The sequence below is a fragment of the Panthera leo genome, chromosome E3 (genome assembly GCF_018350215.1).
Source record: "Panthera leo isolate Ple1 chromosome E3, P.leo_Ple1_pat1.1, whole genome shotgun sequence".
NCBI lineage: Eukaryota > Metazoa > Chordata > Mammalia > Carnivora > Felidae > Panthera > Panthera leo.
This window is the reverse complement of record NC_056694.1, coordinates 38433690-38451853: the sequence shown is the minus strand read 5'-3', so window position 1 is coordinate 38451853 and position 18164 is coordinate 38433690. Positions and strand designations below refer to the sequence as shown.

Below are 18164 nucleotides of genomic sequence, written 5' to 3'. Positions count from 1 at the left end.
CCCGATGTGACTGCCTTTGAAGATATGGCCTTTAGGAGTTAATTAGAGGTAGGTAATTAGGTGGGCGTCTAATCCGATAAAATTGGTGACTTTATTAAACGAGGAAGAAAAGAAGAGACCTTTATCCACACCCACTCAGAGAAAATACCACGCGTGAACAAAGTGTTCATCTGCAAGCCAGGAAAGAGCCTTCACCAGAAACCTAATCCTCCCAGAACGCTTATCTTTGACTTTCCAGCCTATAGAAACATGGGAAAGTAAATTCCTGTTTAAGTCACTGTTTATGGTATTTTGTTATGGCAGCCTGAGCCAACTAAGATCATGTATGTTTCAACGTGTCCCATTGCTAATGACATTACTGGAATCATCTTAAGTGAAAATGGTGTCTGCCAGGCTCTTCCTGTATTTTATCTATTCCTTTTATAATTAGTAACTTTAATGGTGAAGTAATTTGAAACCGTGTAAATATCCTGTTACTAATGAAATTCAGTGTATTCATTTATTTACACGTTACAAAATCAAGGTTTCCTATTTTATTCAGTAGTTTGTAATGTATTACTATTATTATATTGTCTGCTATGTGATTAGTGGAAGTCCATTCAAACTTTTGTTTTTCTGACTTTTCCCCAAATTATTTGAGCACTTTTTCCTTTCTGGAACCACAAGCTATTCGATGCTCATCTTGTATTATCCTTTCCCTAGCCCAGCTGTTTATCTCAAATGGTATTTAGAAGCCCATTTCTGGACCCTAAGTGTCCTTATTACTATTGGTAAGGTAATACATATCTCAAAGAGAGTATATTAACTTCTTTTGTTTTTCTGGTGGGAGAATTAGGGGATTGAGACAAGGAGAGTGAAGATATTAAATTTAAAAAGAGAGGTTTTTAAAAACAGTTTTTACTTCAAAAAAATTTTTAATGATTATTTATTTATTTTGGGAGAGAGAGCCTGAGCAGGGGAAGGACAGAGAGAGAAGGAGACAGAATCTGAAGCAGGCGTCAGGCTCTCAGCTGTCAGCACACAGCCTGATGTGGGGCTCAAACCTATGAACCATGAGATCATGACCGGAGCTGAAGTCGGATGCTTAACCGACTGAGCCACCCAGGCACCCCTAAAAGTTTTTATTTATTTACTATGAGAGTGTGAGCAAGGGAGGGGCAAGGAGAGAGACAGACAGAGAGAGAAAATCCCAAGCAAGCCCTGCTCTGTCAGGGCAGAGCCCAATGTCACTACCACAAGATCATGACCTGAGCTGGAATCACAAATCCCACACTTAATTGACTGAACCACCCAGATGCCTCAAAAGGGACGCTTCTCTTGCAGAAGATGCTTAGACCCCATTAACGTTGTGTCAGGCAAAAACCAAAAAGATGATCAGTGGGGGGACCCCTGTAAAAGCAATGTCCAATAATGAGAAGGGAATGCTCTCCAATTTTGATTTCCGTTTTCTGTGCTGTAGTCTCATTATTCTCAGGCTCCAGCGAAGCCTCATATGAACCCTCTTTTGAAAAACAAACCAAGAGTGTTGGGCCCAAGCTTTGTGTATAGGGAGAAGCAGACAAGAAAGAGGGGAAACAGTTGACAAAGGGCCAAATGTGAAGGGTAGATGACTCAGGGCTGTACAGAGAACGAAATGACAGATGGCAATCAGGACAGGGAAAGCATCCCTAGAGAATGGGAGCAATACTTGAGGTCTCAGTTCCTAATTGTCTGAAACATAATTTTTTGATCATATATGAAAACATAACAAATTTCATTAGGAATCAGGGGTTCAAGTGACAGCCAAAATGAAATACTGTTTTATTAATTCTGGTTGGTAGATATTTAAAAGACTGAAAATACCAAGAATTCATAATGATATGAAAACACCAGGAACTTTTTTTTTTTTGAGGGGGGGGGGATGTGGAGAGAGAGAGAGGAAGTGCAAGCAGGGGAGAGGGACAGAGGGAGAGAGAGGAGCCCGACCCGGGGCTTGATTCCATCACTCTGGTATCATGACCTGAGCTGAAATCAAGAGTCAGATGGTCATCTGACTGAGCCACCCAGGTGCTCCCACTAGGAGCGATTTTTTTTAAAGTTTATTTATTTTAAGGGCGACAGAGACAGCGTGAGTGAAAGAGGGGCAGAGAGAAGGAGACAGAGAATCCCAAGCAGGCTCTGCACCGTCAACATGGGGCCTGATGTGGGACTCGAACTCACAAAACCATGAGATCATGACTTGAGCCAAGACCAAGAGTCAGATGCTTAACTGACTGAGCCACCCAGGCGCCCCTGAACTAGCACTTTTTAAATACTGCTGGAGGAGGGGGATACTAGTACAACCACTTTGGCATTATTTAGTAAAGTTGAGGATGTTACACACCAAAGACCTATTTCTCTGGGACACACCCTAGATAAAGTCTTAAAAAATACACCTGTTTACAGGTACAATAATGTTCACGGCAGCATTGTTTATAATAAAATCCTGAAACAGCCCAAATGTCCACTAACAGAATAGATGAATGAATGCGGCAGTCATTTAGCGGACTATTACCCAGCAATAAAAATAAAGGAGCCCTATATGCACCTACTTGGATGAATATCACAAGTGAGATGTGTAGTGAAAAGTTACAGAAACATGTGAACCACAAAAACTTCTGCAGCCATGCAAGACGTTTTATGTCATTTGGATAATTACAAAAATGTTGACCCCAGAACACCAGAAAACTCGGAGACACACACGAATATACCGGAAGATTATAGGTGATTTTCTTTCTTTTTTTGTTCTGTCCCTCACCTCCTCTGAGAGCATCCTCTCGTCAGTGATAGCCACGGCCACGGCTTGCCGTCTGTTGGTCCTCCGCTGTGTTGTGGTCAAGCAGTGGTGTGACTGCTTGAAGCTGGCAACTCTGGCCTTGCAAAATGTTGTGTTAGTTTTATAATTTTTAAAATTTTATTTGTATTTCTTTGGGAGAGAGGGGAGGAGCAGAGAGATAGGGAGGGAGAGAGAGAGAGAGAGAGAGAGAATCCCAAGCAGTCTTCACTCTCATCACAGAGTCCAATGCAGGGCTCGATCCCACAACTATGAGACCATGTCCTGGGCTGAAATCAAGAGTCAGGCTCTTCACCCACTGGTTGACCAAGGTGCCCCATGGCCTTGCAGAATGTTTTTGGTGACTCCCTATTTCAGATGCCTGCCACGCTATAGCTGTTCCTCTGTGAGCAGCACCATGGTTGATCATTTCCTTTATGACATGGCTGCCTGGATGAAGTTATATGTGGCCATAAAGGTTTCAAACGTTTAAAGTCTTGGGGCGCCTGGGTGGCACAGTCATTTCAGTGTCTGAGTCTTGATTTTGGCTCAGGTTGTGACCCTAGGGTTGTGGGACTGAGCCCCACCTGGGGCTCTGCGCTGAGGTGAGCCTGCTTGGGACTCTCTCCCTTGCTCTGCCCCTCTCCTCTGCTCATGTGCTCCCTCTTTCTCTCTCTAAAATAATATAAAATAAAATAATTTTTTTTTAAAACGTCAAAGTCTTTGTGACAACAATCATCGTCCTACTGGTCTCCATATGACTGACCCTTGCCAACCATATCTACATTACAGAAGCTGGCCAAGATCTTCTAAGCCAGGGACTAGGGGAGCAAAGCTTTAGAAACCTGTAGATCCCACAAGTGGTACAGGAATTCTCTATGGGATAGTCATGTCTGATTAAATCCCTCCTAAGAACAGCTACTTCCTTGGTTGGACCAATTTCCTTTATCTTTATCCTTTATCTTTATCCTTATCTTTATCTTTATCTTATCTTTAACAGGATAAAGATATTTTATTTATTTTTATTTTAATTATTTACATATTTTATTTATTTTTTTATTTTGTTAATGTTTATTTATTCTTGAGAGAGAGAGAGAGCATGAGCTGGGGAGGGGAGGAGAGAGAGAGAGAGAGAGACAGAGAATCAGAAGTAGGCTCCAAGCTCCAAGCTGTCAGCACAGAGCCTGATGCTTGAACTCATGAACCATGAGATCATGACCTGAGCTGCAGTCAGACTCTCAACCAACTGAACCACCCAGATGCCCCCCAAAATATTCTATCTTAAAGTAACCTCTACGCTAACATGGGGCCCATACTCACAACCCTGAGACCAAGAGTCACATACGCTGCTGGCTGAGCCAGCCAAATGCCCCATTATCCTGTTGTTTTTTTTTAAGTTTATTTATTTTGAGAGAGAGAGAGAGAGAGAGAGAGAGAGAGAGAGAGAGAATCCCAAGCAGGCTCCGTACCCTCAGCACAGAACCTGGAGCAGGGTTCTAACTCACGAACCATGAGAACATGACCTGAACCGAAATCAAGAGCTGGACGTTCATCCGACTGAGCCACACAGCCGCCCCTCTCCTGTTCTTAACATACACTCATACTCTCTTATCTACAGCATAAGGAACATGGACCTTAAGAGTGCACTAAAGAAATTTCTAGGTGGCTGAGGAGACATGTGACTAGAGCTACAGGGAAGCACTGCTCTGTCGTCGTTTTTTCCCAGATCAGACTCTGTTATCTCTCTCCTTTCTGTCATTGTAGTGCTCTAGTTACATTGCCCTCTGAATAGAGAGGCAGCAGCATACCTTAGAAAGTTCATGACGCTAGGAACCAAGACGCTTGGGCATTTTGCTGTACTGTGCAAATGAGATATGATAGTGGATCTGATCTCTCCAGCACTCAATTTCATCATCTACGAAATGAATAGAATAGCGGACAGGAACATTGTAAGGATCAAATAGATCATTTATGGGAGTGCTTAGTGAAAACTGCTCAGTGTTATATTTAAAAATTTTTCTATAATGTCTTATTTATGTTTGAGAGAGAAAGAGAGCACAAGTGGGTAGGGGCAGAGAGAAAGACAGAGACAGAGACAGAGACAGAGAATCTGAAGCAGGCTCCAGGATCCAAGCCATGAGTGCAGAGCCCTAACCCAGGCTGGAATTCACGAACCCTGAGATCATGACCTGAGACAAAGCAGGAGGCTTAACCGATTGAGCGACCCAGGCACCCTTGCTGGGTGTTATTCTTTTTTTCTTTTCTTTCTTTTTTTTTTTTATACAATAGTCCAGCCACAGGAACTGGAGGCTGCAATGCCACACTGGACATGTGGCAGATGGCAGGGTGTCACATCTCCCTAGGTGGCTATTGTTGGCTCTGGGCTGTCTGACTTAACACACGTGTTCTTTCCCAGCAGTTTAGATGGGGCATAATTTGTGTGACTGCAGTCACCTTCAAGTCTTCTCTGGGTGAGAAGAGCCTGGTCGTTCAAGGGGCCACCAGGACTAGTCCTGTCAGCTTCATTTGTGGTGACCACAGTCAGCATCTCTCAAGGTAGCAGGAGGTCATGTGGGCCAGGACCTAGCTAGGACACCAGCTGTCCTTGCTCTCACACTCTTGGCCAGCTTCTACTTCTGCTCACCCTAATGGCAACAATGTAGCCGCTGGCTCAGCCCATCAGCTCAGGGCCTTGTCCTTGTTGTGGCCTATGAGAGAATTGATTAAAGGAGGGAAGATACCCGGTCTCACCATGAAAGGATTAGGACCTTGGTCAGTGATTCTCACACATCACGGTAAAATAAAATTTATGACTCTTCTAGGTGTATGACAATTTTTACAACATAATTAATAGTGCCCCCTTTCCCTAAAAGTGTCACAGTTTGGGCAATGAATTATGTAATTGCCCTACTTAAAATTCATATTTCCAAGCTCCATTCGTAGAGTCTGGTTTACTATGTTTAGGGGTTCTTAGGAATCTGGATTTTATTTTTTTTTTTAATATGAAATTTATTGTCAAATTGTTTTCGTACAACATCCAGTGCTCATCCCAACAGGTGCCCTCCTCAATGCCCATCACCCACTTTCCCCTCCCTTCCATCCCCCATCAACCCTCAGTTTATTTTCAGTTTTTAAGAGTCTCTTATGGTTTGGCTCCCTCCCTCTCTAACTTTTTTTTCCTTCCCCTCCCCCATGGTCTTCTGTTAAGTTTCTCAAGATCCACATAAGAGTGAAAACACATGGTATCTGTCTTCCTCTGTATAACTTATTTCACTTAGCATAACGCTCCCCAGTTATGCTAAGCATCCACATTGCTACAAAAGGCCATATTTCATTCTTTTTCATTGCCAAGTAGTATTCCATTGTGTATATACACCACAATTTCTTTATCCATTCATCAGTTGATGGACATTTAGGCTCTTTCCATAATTTGGCTATTGTTGAAAGGTGCTGCTATAAACATTGGGGTACAAGTGCCCCTATGCATCAGCACTCCGGTATCCCTTGGGTAAATTCCTAGCAGTGCTATCGCTGGGTCATAGGGTAGATCTATTTTTAATTTTTTGAGGAACCTTCACCCTGTTTTCCAGAGTGGTTGCACCAGTATGCATTCCTGTGTGTGTTATTCTTAATCATAGTGGAATGCTTTCCCTAAGAAGGTTTATCAGTGTATATCATATAACACCTCCCTCCATTTATATCCTGATGGAGTGCTAATCCTTCAAGGTGCCTCCATAAATGATGGATGGATGAAAGGGCCAGAAAACACAGACAGACCATTGTTGTTTCCCACACACTCAGCATCTCAACCCATCAGCTCCCTCTTCAAAACATATTCGGAATATTCCGATCTAGAATAACACACACGTGTGAAAATTAGGAAAGTGTTTCAATGTCTATCAAAGAAGTAATGATTGAGGATTGAATATATTATGGTATATAACTAAACGCAATGGCCTAAAAATGAAAGAAAACCTTCCAGATAAAGTAAATGGGCAAAATTGCATATGAAGGTACAGGAAGATAAACACACAAGTAACAGTTATTTCCTCTGTAGAGAGAGAATGTTGCTTGGGAAATAAGGAATGGGGAGATTTCTTTTTAATACGACAATGATTGGTACTCGTGGAATATTAAGATATGAAACAGGGAAGATATCACTGGGTTGGAAGCAGGTTCTGGCCCTATTTCTGTCAGTAGACAGTCGCTTGAAAACTGTCTTTGGTTTCCCCTTCTAGAGGATGAAAATAGTAATACTATTGACTTCATAGTGTTACAGGAGGGTGGGAGAGACGCTGGTCCTTATCTCTCATGGAGTCGAAGAATGAATCTCGTGGACCAGGGAGTGAGCAAAGTGATAGAGTTTATTGAGGGCAAGTATAGAGCTCTCGAGAGTGAGAGGGGTCCTGACTGGGTCCCTGGCTTTTTATTGGAACATCAGAAAGTTTGTGGGACTCCACGCACGGCATCCAGCCCAGGCAGGTCCGGAACATGTTCACCTTATCCTCTTTTCTCAAACTCCGCTGCCCCTTCTTCAGGCTCCCACTTGTAGGTGCATCCTGCCTCCCTGAAGTTCCTTTATGTCTCCCTGCCTAATGTTAACAACCCTTTCCGAGACAATAGGATGGTTGTTAGGATTACTTAGTATGAACGTGTTTACAACTGTGCCTTAGCATACCGCTAGCGTGACTTTTTTTTTTTTTTTCTTACTACTGTCGCTGTCACATCTGTAAAACGCTCTGAGCAACACCAGTGTTGGAAGGAGAACCCATCCAAGTCAAAAAGCAGAAGCACCGGACCCACTTAACAGCAACCAATAGGAGAGCCTTAACAAGGGCCCGGTTCTCTCCAAAAGCGTGATTGGTCCCAGGGCTTGACGCCAAGAGGATCCTGTCCATTTACTGGTGAGGACTGCTGTCCATTAGCAGAAGGCGGAAACCAGAGAAATCGAACTATCCTTTAGGCTGCGCTTGCGTATTCTGTCCCGCTCTTTTCGGGTTGAGCCCCTGCGCCTGCGTCCCGGCTTCTGGAAGTCCCGGCATGCCCCGCGGCAGCTTCTGGTTCAGCGCGCAGGGAAAAGGTGGCGTGGCCGGTGAGTGGCTCCTGTGAAGCTGACTTTTCCTGTTCCTCTGGTCCCCGGCGCTGCTGCTCCTGCGTCTCCCCATAGCTGTCATCTCCCGACCTGGGTGTCGGGACGCGAAGACGCCGACTGGCCGTGTTCCGGGACCTCGCCCCTCTGGGGAGGCGTGGGGACGAGGTAGCCGGCGTGCCAGCGCGTCTCCCTTCGGGGTCCCCGTCCCTACGTTTCCCAGGGGAGAGGCCTTTGAAAGGCCCTGAGCCTCTTGTCCTTGCGATTTACGCTGAGAAAACATTCGTTCCCCGAGGCCCTACTGCCTCAGAAGGCCACTCAGGCACACTCCTTGCCCTCAGCTCTCGACCTCGTGGAGAAGACAAACCCGCCAGAAACATCGTGGTATTAGGTGGAGTTAGATAAGGCGCCTGGAGAGAGAGAGTCGGAGACAGGGCCGAAGAGTTGAAAGCATGAGGAGGGTTCAAGAAGGTGGGGGTGGTGGTGCCGGTGCGGGTACTCATCCTGTGGACTTCCTGCCTTTTGGTGGTGCTCTCCTTGAGAGCATTTCTTTCTATGTTTCTAGGCTCAGCTACCCTTCCTCCCCTGGTTGGACCTTGAGAAAAGAGTGTTCTAGGCAGGAAGTGTTTAGCGGACCAAGGCACTATGGATAGAAAACCCAGAGTCTGTTTGTTCTAGGACCTGGGACTGGTTCACCTGTACTGATTGGAGAATGTATATAGGATAGTGGACAGTGAGGCTGGAGGGGTAGATTGGGCCTTGAATGTTGAGGAAAGCCTTGTAAACTCAGAGATCTTGGCTTATCCCAGTGTTGCGTCCACACGACTCCTGAAACAGAATGCTACGGGCACCAGTGACAGTCACAACAAAGTTTATTGCAATGAGAGGCAAGGCCGACCGATCGGGACCAACACTTTTGATCAGAGTGCGGCCTCGAACAGCTGGGGTATAGAGTTTTTATAGCCAACCACATCGTTTTATCATCACCTGGGAACAGAACAAAGAAGTAGTTCCCAGATGAGTTGGAAACAGTTCCGGGATGGGGTGATTATTTTAGACTTTCTGCTGTTAAGTCGCAACCAGTTGATCTCCTTGACCATGCCTCTGATGCTCTTTTCTTTGAACTTTTGTTCCCTTAATTGGTGAAGCCTAATTTACAAGAGTAGGAAGCATATTTTACAAGCGTAAAGCAAGGCTGTTATCTCTTAACCTTCAGTGTCAAAACAAAGCTGTTATTTCTCAAGCTACAGTGTCAACACAAAGCTGCTATCTCTCAAGCTACAGGTTAGCCCTACACTACAATTTAACCCTTATACCAGTGGCAACAGGAAGTCTCCAGGGCTTAGGGACAGAGTAGTTACATAATTGGGTTCGATTTGTAGAAAGTAAAGAAGTCCAGGGGCACTTGGGTGGCTCAGTCGCTTGACTGTCAGCCCCTTGATTTCCACTCAGGTGTTCATACCAGTTGGTAAGATCGAGCCCTGCATCAGGCTCTCCACACTGACAGCTTGAAGCCTGCTTGGGATTCTCTTCCTCCCTCCCTCCCCCACCCCTCCTACCCGTCATGTGCTTTCTTCCCAAACAAATAAATATAAACTTAGAAAATAAAGTCCAGATCTGCTCTGTAGAAGACCAGGAGGACAGATGAAGACTCTTACACCAGTCTGGTCTGATGATCTGTCCCTAGACAGAGGTTCCTAAGCAGGGTTGACTTTGCCTCAAAAAGGAATTTGGTAACAATGGAGTCAATTTTGTTGTCAGAACTCGGCAGTACCTCTGACATACATCGGGTGGAGGCCATGGACACAGCTGTTCATCGTGTAATGCACAGGATACCCCTACCTACGCACTTACCCACAGTAAAGACCTGTGTAGCCCAAGATGTCAATAATGCTGAGGTTCAGAAATCCCGCTTAGAGCGTTAGTAGCGGAAAAGGAGGAGAGACAGATAACAGATATCTGAAACAAAGACCACTTTTCATATTTTATATTCATAATGCTTAAGCACTTGACACCTAGGCAGCTAATCCGTTCTTTTGACACCAGTCTTACTCACATTTTCTCAACCATTCATTCATTTGCAGAATAATTATACACTCCAAGCAATACTGGAGGTGCTGTGATTCAGCAATGACCAGACCCGTTCCCTGCTCTCCAAGAACCTTACATCTTACAGGAGAATGACGGACGTTAAATCTATAAATGCATGTCAGTTGGTGAGATAGGTCATAAAGAAATTCCTTTAACATTTTAAAAAAATTTTAATGTTTGGTTTTTTTTGAGAGAGACAGACATCGAGAGTGTAAGCAAGGGAGGGGCAGAAAGAGGGAGTCACAGAATCTGAAGCAGGCTCCAGGACTCTGAGCCGTCAGCAGACAGCCCGACACAGGGCTTGAATCCACAAACTGCAAGATCATGGCCTGAGCCAAAGTCAGATGCTTAACCGACTGAGCCACCCAGGCGCCCTGAAGAAATTCCTGTAAGACGGAGTTTCTCTCACTACCACCCCAGACCATTTACTCTGCACCTTCTATGTGCTAAGCACAGAGCAAGATGCTTTACAAATAGCATTTCTAACCCTTTTCTCTTTCTTGCAACTTAGGTATTGTTATCCTCAGATGAGAAAAAGAGGCACAGAAAAGATGCATGATTTGCCTCAATCATCGTGGAGCGAAGCCGGGCTGGCAACCAGATCCGCCTGTGGTCAGAGGCAGTGCTGTTTCCATTAAGCATCACTCTGTCATATGCCAGCGTGACTTGAACGGGAGAAGACATTTGTCCTGTTCTTGCTACACTAGGAGAATCAGGTAGAAATGAAGTCTCACATTCACCTCTTTCTCTTTCCAGACTACACTTTGTTACAGAGAGGCCTCCCTGGAGGTGATTCTTCCAGGTTGTTGGAACTGTTCACCATCAGTTGGGGGTGAATTCCTCTGTATTGCTCACATTCTCTCAGATGGCCGATGGCAGATCTGACCCCTCCAAGGGGGTGGCGAGTTGGAGCTACCCCGCCAGCTCTTGAGACTGCAGTTACTAGCAAGAGCTCGGCCTCAGGAGGCTTTCATCCAGCTCTGGGAACCCAGCTATTCACGGCAGCAGCCCGGGGTGCATTGAAGGAGAAGATTCTGGAGCTGAAGCAATTCCTGACCGTTCTGCACGGGGCATCCAAGCCTGGGTGAAGGTGTGTCATCCAGAAAGCCTAGAGAAGGCAGTGACCCGGGTGCAGGATTTGGACTGAGAAGCTGGGGGATCACGGTGAGAAGGGGATTATGTAAAGACAAAGTGAGATGAGGAACCTAGACTACCTAGGTGAGGGCACAGGCATCTGGGAGAAGCTGGAGAAACCTGATTATGCTGCTGCTTTTCTTTATTTTTATTTTTTTAATGTTTGTTTATTTTTGAGAGAGAAACCGAGTGTGAGCGGGGGAGGGGCAGAGAGACAGGGAGACACAGAATCTGAAGCGGGCTCCAGGCTCCGAGCTGGCAACACAGAGCCCAAGAACCCTCTGCCCTCGGATGCAGGGGCTGCATGCCCGGGAGGCTGTGAGAACTTGGGCTGCGTCCTCAGTGTCCTCCCCGAAGCAGACAGATGTGACTGGATTTCTGGTCGGGAGAGGGCCAGAGCGAGGCCAGCTGGGGGCTGAGGGCAGCACGGCCGGGTGTCAGCTGCGGGGCTCTGCGTGGGGCTGCCACCGACTTCCCTGCACCGCCCTGAGCAGATGGGCCTCTGAAGTGCTCTCTGCCACTGCCAGATGTGGCTCTGGGTTCCTGACCTTCTGTTCTACCCGGCCACCCAGACCGCCTCCTGATTTTCGTCTTTAATTTAGCTCTGGCCGTCCAGGAATCTACACTACACCTTTCTTCCCTGGGCCCGTGGATGATCTCTCTCGGGACGGGAAGGTGGCAGTGATGGGGTTTTGTCCAGGTGATGGTGTGTGTGCTCCGAGAAGGGCCGGCAGCCCTGTGGTTGTGTGGGGAGTCGCAAAGCTTCTCCCATAAGGAGAGCCCGTGAAGCCCACGCCCAGGGGCTTTCCCAAGAGAAGAACCAGACACAACTCCTCTCAGACTGCGCGGGCCATGGGGCCTTCAAAGGGAGCCCAACTCTTTGAAGAAAACGGTGAGATACAGAGTCTCAGGCCGGAAGGGGAGAGGCAGGAAGGATCAGGGACGAGAGTTTATCAGTGCCTGTGACATCCTAGACATGACCCTGTAGTTGTGTCATGACCAGAATCGGGACCGGGAAACTGGCGGCTCGGGGTGCAGATGTCCGGTTGCGAATGTAGGCTTCACAGTTTCATGTGGTCTTCCCCTCACAAAGGCTCATTCCGTGGCAGCTTTGGCAGGATCAGCCTGCAGAGACTCTCCCCTCCCTCTGCTCTTCCCCCATGGGCACATGCGAGCGAGCGAGCTCGCTCTCTCAAAAAAAAAAAAAAAAAAAAAAATTTGGACATGTCAGGTGGCTTGTCAGTTGAGAAGGAATGGAAATGCATGTGAAATGCTCCAGAGCCCAGCTTTGAGGCAGCAGCTAAGAAGCCAGAATGAGAGGGTGAGGGAGACCGGGTGCATGGGTGAGGCCCCATTGTGCCCGGCCCACCTCAGAAACCAGAGTTTAGCAACCGTATGTGGGATGTGTCAGCTTCTGCAACTGTGTCCTGTATCTGGGTCAAGGTGAGGTGACCTGCTAGAGTCCTGTGTTCTCCACGAGTAAAGAACGCTCGGTCCCCTCTGTCCACCAGGGAGCGGGGCCCGGGGTGAGCGGCAGGACTGTGAGGCAGGAGCTGACGATGGGCAAAGCCGAGGGTTTGCGTGTGATGAGGTCAGCGGTGAAATGGGCACGCTCCAGCCCGGGGTCCCCGGAGTCCCCGGCTGTTCCCACACTGGCTGGAAAGGCACCGCCCTCACGGGAGAGGCCCAGAAGAGGTGGCAAGAGGAAAGGCAAGTGGGGCAAGGAGGCGGAGAGGCCCAGCTCAGCTTTGGCTCTGGCCACCCATCCGGCTCCTTAAGCTGAGGAACCACAGCAGGTGAGTGGGAAGCAGGGCATCTGTGGGCTTTGGCCTGCTTCTCTGGGTGTGAGAAGACTGGGTCCTCTGTATGGGAATGGTCAGCAGTCCTCGCAAAAAGAATCCTGTCCGTTAGGAAATGAGGTCAGTGGTTAAGATGTTTCAGTGACGGATATAGGAACCATGCGGAGAGTCCCAGTATTTCCTATACAGGGGGGAACAGCGGCTTCTTCATGGTCTTAGGAGGGGCTGAGCCAAACCAGGAGGGTCATCTACACCTGAGAGCAGATCTGTAGCCTTGGAGGTGTTACATCGTGTACACCTACTTCAAATTCATTCTCCTGTGGGAGTGCAGTGATCAGGCCGTGTTAGTCCGTGCAGGTGGGCAGTAAGGTGTCAGACGTAGGAAGTGAAAGGAAGGAAGGGAAAGAGCCGCTCCACGTGGGGTTGGGGGAACATAGGGAGGAGGTTGGATTAATGACAACTCGGAAGACAGGCCCGGCCGAGCTGGGTCACATCGTGGGGGTGTTGGAGTTAGGTGGTGCTGCCCACTGGTGCTGGTACTTTGGAGGGATCTCATGAGGAGATTCTGGAAGAAACAGTGTCTGCTCCACTGACTGCTTTGTGTCTGGCTGCTACATAACCTGGTATGTTATAGGGAATCGGATGTTTCCCGAATGAATGAATAAATGAATGTACGGTCTCCTCCAGACTATGTGGGGTAGCTGACAGGCCAGGGTCTGGAACTCTCGCACTGTCTTCCTTCCTGTGCCCGGCGGACTGGAGCATGAGACCGTTGGAGGGAGGGGGTGACCTCTACCTCTGACAATTCAAGGAGTCAGCAGTTGCCCCCGATGCCTTGGCCCCAGCACACCCTGCAGTGGGAGGAGCCTGTGAGGCCTCACTGGGCCCTCCACCATTGTTTCCATGGACCTTAACTACTTTCCTCCTTAACCAGACCCAAGTTGAGTGGGCCGCTAAAGCTCCTCTGTGAACGATCCGCCTCGGCCTGTCTCCCCCTCCCCACCATGCGTCTCTGGTCAAGTCCAACGGGTCACACCGAAGCCCATCTCTTTGCCTTCACCCAGGCTCTCGGAAGACGTTTTTGGTTTTTTCCTTCCAGAGCGAAGCCTGTGACTCTGGAAACTGGCCTGCGTGGCCTGTCGCAAGGGCCATGCTCGAGGACAGTGTGTGCAGGACGTGGGGTGCCCAGGCCAGGCTCAACTGGAGGGAGCATGACGTACATTTTTACGCGTTGCTTTCCTCATCCTTGTTCACTAAAATTAAAAATACATGTCGGGGGCGCCTGGGTGGCCCAGTCGGTTAAGCGTCCGACTTCAGCCAAGTCACGATCTCGCGGTCTGTGAGTTCGAGCCCCGCGTCAGGCTCTGGGCTGATGGCTCGGAGCCTGGAGCCTGTTTCCGATTCTGTGTCTCCCTCTCTCTCTGCCCCTCCCCCGTTCATGCTCTGTCTCTCTCTGTCCGAAAAATAAATTAAAAAAAAAAAAAAAAAAAAAACGTGGAAAAAATACATGTCAGCTTTTTGGCTTTGACAGAATATTCCTTCTTTCTCATGTTCAATGCCTCAGAGTCTGAATCCGTGACCGGGACCCTAGTCACCGTAATTAGACAAGGTCTTAACGCCTCATGTGCACAGGCAAGAAGCAGGACAACGTGCCCGTCTTTTCCCGTGTTTTATCCATGAAATTTGACAGAAGCTTCATGATCTAGGCCTGTTCAGAAGTAGTGTTTTCGGTTGGTTCCTAGTGCTCCTCACACCCCACGTTCCTTCTCCTGTGCCCATTTTCCGTACTGCTCTGCTGTCCGTCTCGGTGACCGTGCAAACCCTCCCAACCCAGTTCCGCTGCTTCTCTGCACGTCCTACTGCATCAAAGCGGGCACTGCCCTTGGATCCCCCTGTGGGATCTGCAGGAGGATGAAGTTTCTGATGGCGAAAATTCAGACCAAAGGCCAAGAGTGGAGAGAGAAACACCTTTATTTTCTTCAGAAACAGTGATGCGTATGAACCTGCGGTACCCGTTAACTGTACCAGACCAGAAAGCAGGAACCTGGGTCGGGGCCATACATGGGAGAAATCTTAGAGGAACCCAGATGTCACACTTGCTCTGAGATTAAGTCACTTAGAGTAGTAGTCCCTGGTGGCCTGAGCCATCCCTCCAGCTCTGCCGTCTTCTCTGGGTGACTGGGATACACAGCAGTGATCGACTCGGAGGTAGACGTTCCTGCAGGCAGATGCCTACAGGTCATTATTGGGTTAGGAAACATGTAGGCCGTTAACTTCGAGATGTGCTTCCCGTGAGGGAAAATTTCTCCCCTGACCTGCCCCAGGAATACTTCCCAGGCCCCTAGCCACCTATCCTCTGTTCGGAACACGGTTACCCTCGATTTCTGGCAGGACTTTGGACCCCGCAGCCCCCTTTCTTGAGAGCGGATGGAAGTCCACGGTGACACGGGACTGTGGGTCACAGGCAGACCGGGAAAGCAAGCTCAGCGTTCTCACACTGATTGCTCCTCCTGCCCGAGGTTCTCGAGGTCCACATGTGAGTCTCTTGTTGCGCCTGGGAGCCTGGGACTGGCTAGCAGAAGCCTCCGCGAGCAGACAGAACCTCCAGGAGACCCGTCAACGTCTGGAATTGGCCTGTTGGCTCTCCAGCCCCGTACCGAGTGTCCCTTCCCGGCGATGTGAGGTGTCGTCCTCGTGTGCCCCCTGATGGCAGATGGGGGCACGGAGCTTAGCGAAGCTTCTCTCACACAGAGCAGTTGTGAGGCTTCTCCCCGGTGTGCGTTTTCTGGTGGCCACTGGAGTGGGAGCCGCTGCCGAAGCTTCTCCCACGCTGCGCGCACGGGTGGGGGCTCCGCCGGGCGTGGGCTCGCCCGTGAGCGCTGAGCCGGGAGCTGTTGTTGAAGCTCTTCCCACAGACGGTGCCCCGGTAAGGCTTCTCCCCGGTGTGGGTCCTCCGGTGGACACCGAGGCTGGACCTCTGGTTGAAGCTTTTCCCACGCTGCCCACGGCGGTAGGGTCTCTCCCCCGTGTGCAGCCTTAGGTGGGCAGTGAGGTCGGAGCGCTCGCTGAAGCCTTTCCCGCATTCGCCGCACTTGTCCGGCTTTTCTCCCGTGTGGATTCTCCGATCCCGAACAAGGTAAGGACCTCGGCTAAAGCTTTTCCCACATTCCTGACACTTAGGAGCTTTTTCCAGTTTGGCGCCTGGCTGGTGGCGACAGAGAGATCCCTGAGAGCAAGTTTCTCTGCTCAGATTTGCTCGGGCCTTCTCTCCAGCACGGAGTGTCTGCTGACCCCCCCGTCCTGGGACGGGGCCGTCCCCTCACGCTCATCTGGAGAACGTCTATGTGGCTCTCTCGGCAGAGGCTCACCCTTCCTGTCTCTCTTGGTCTCAGGGTGGCAAAAAAGGCCACTAGACTTTCTCCAAAGGGCCTTCTTCACTTCTGCCTGCTCTGAATCTTCCCATTTTCGATTCTCATTTTTAGTTCCATTCGTGATCTCAAGACCTGAGAGAACAGAAACATGCTGGACTCTGGAAAATGACACGCAGGAATGAGGAAAGTTACAATTAAAGCACCATCAAGAAAAATACCTAAATGGAAGGCGTCATAGGATTCAGTCTTCTACTAATAGCCTAGTTTCATTTTCCAGTTGTAATGTTTTCAAGCTGCAAACCCTCTGGTCACAGGTAAATATCCCCTAAATTCCACCTACTTTTCTCTTGTTCTGTCCCTTTTTGGATGTTTGGACACAGTGACAAAACTGAGGTAGGGAGGCCAGCTCTGTGTCACCTGCCAGTCTGTCTGCAGGTTTGATCTCAATTTTTGACAGCCTAACTAAAGGCCTTCCCGAGTTTGGCCCAAATGAGAAGAAAGCGTGTTGTGAGCACCTGGCCAGAACGTGATTTATCAGGAAAGGAGGATCATGCTGGAGAAAGACAGAAGAGGAGAGTCTGGGCTGGAGCCTGACTGGCCACCTGAGGAAGCCGATGAGAGAAGCTGCATAAGAAAAATGACACATACTCCATGAAAAAGGCTGGCGGATGCGTATTTGGGCTCTGAAGGGCAAGGGAAAAAGCATCTGTGCTGAGACAGCCAGACTCCCTGGCCCGTGGAAGCCCATCCATCAAGGTTGTAATCGTGCCAGCAGGAGAGGCAGCTCCCTCTTGATTCCCAGGCCAAGGACTCTGGGTGGACCTCCCTTTGGGTGTCAGAGCCAGAAAACAATGCATGGAAGGCCAGTTGAAGGACCTCATGACCTCTCTGACATCTTCAGATGAAGGGGGTTGGGGGTAAGAGTGAGCAAAATGAGAACCTCTAGAGACAACAGGGGTCAAGCACAGCTCACCTGGGCCCCGGCTGTCCCCCACACAGAGCCTGTCTCCTGGTCTCAATGACCCCTCTCTGGGGAAGGTTCCTGGGAGGCTATTCGAGAAAACAGACTGTTGGAGGGTGGCTGCCACAGAGCAGCCAGAGCGGGGGCTTTGAGTGCAGCAGCAGCAGCACTGGGAACCTGTCACAAATGCATATTCCTGGGGCCTGCCCCCATCCACTGCATCAGAATCCCTGGGGCTGAGCCTGGACACCGCCCTTGGGTGAGTCCGAGCACACTAGAGTTTGAGGACCACTGCCATCGCCAGTGGCCTCTGTGTGTGAGGCCTGTGTGTGTGAAGCTCCTTTCAGCAGATTCTTGGCATAACAGCTTTAATCAAAAAAGGGTTTCTTCATTCTAAAGCACTATGGGCACGTTACAGAAAAAAAAGGTTACTGGAGGGGGAAGCTCTGACCCTGCCACCTGCAGTTACCCTAGTAGTCCTAAAACTGTCACAGTATCTCATGCCTTTTATTTTTCTCAGACCAACATAATATATTCTTTTCCAGAAATCCACCTTCAAGAATTCTAAGGAAACAGTTTGTTTTGTTGACTTATTAATGGAACTTGGGAGAACACGCAGAGGTGCATGACCCTGAGGCAGTTACCAAACTAGGGATCAAAGCAGCCCGAAGATGGGGTGAGAAGGGGGAGCAGAACCTGGCACAGGGCGAGTTTTTACCCCTTCACACTCAGACGCCACAGCCTCGGGAACCACACTGGAGAGCAGTGACTTTCCAAAGGATTAAAAAGAAATAAATGGTAAGATTTATACTGATATTGATTGTGCACATGTACCTCTTAGACCATTTTCTGTTTAATCAATAAAAGCTAGCCAGTGTAAACAGTGTGAAGACGGAATGTTTTCCTCTAGGATTTGGGTTCAATAATG

At 48.7% G+C, this 18164-nt stretch overlaps 1 long non-coding RNA gene across 1 annotated transcript; it reads left to right on the top strand.

Annotated features, from left to right (window-relative positions):
- The first annotated feature begins 14421 nt into the window (after nucleotides 1-14421).
- On the top strand, nucleotides 14422-18164 carry LOC122210374. Its single transcript, XR_006198026.1, has 3 exons — nucleotides 14422-16040; nucleotides 16387-16589; nucleotides 17782-18164. It is a non-coding gene; the product is annotated as an uncharacterized LOC122210374 (long non-coding RNA).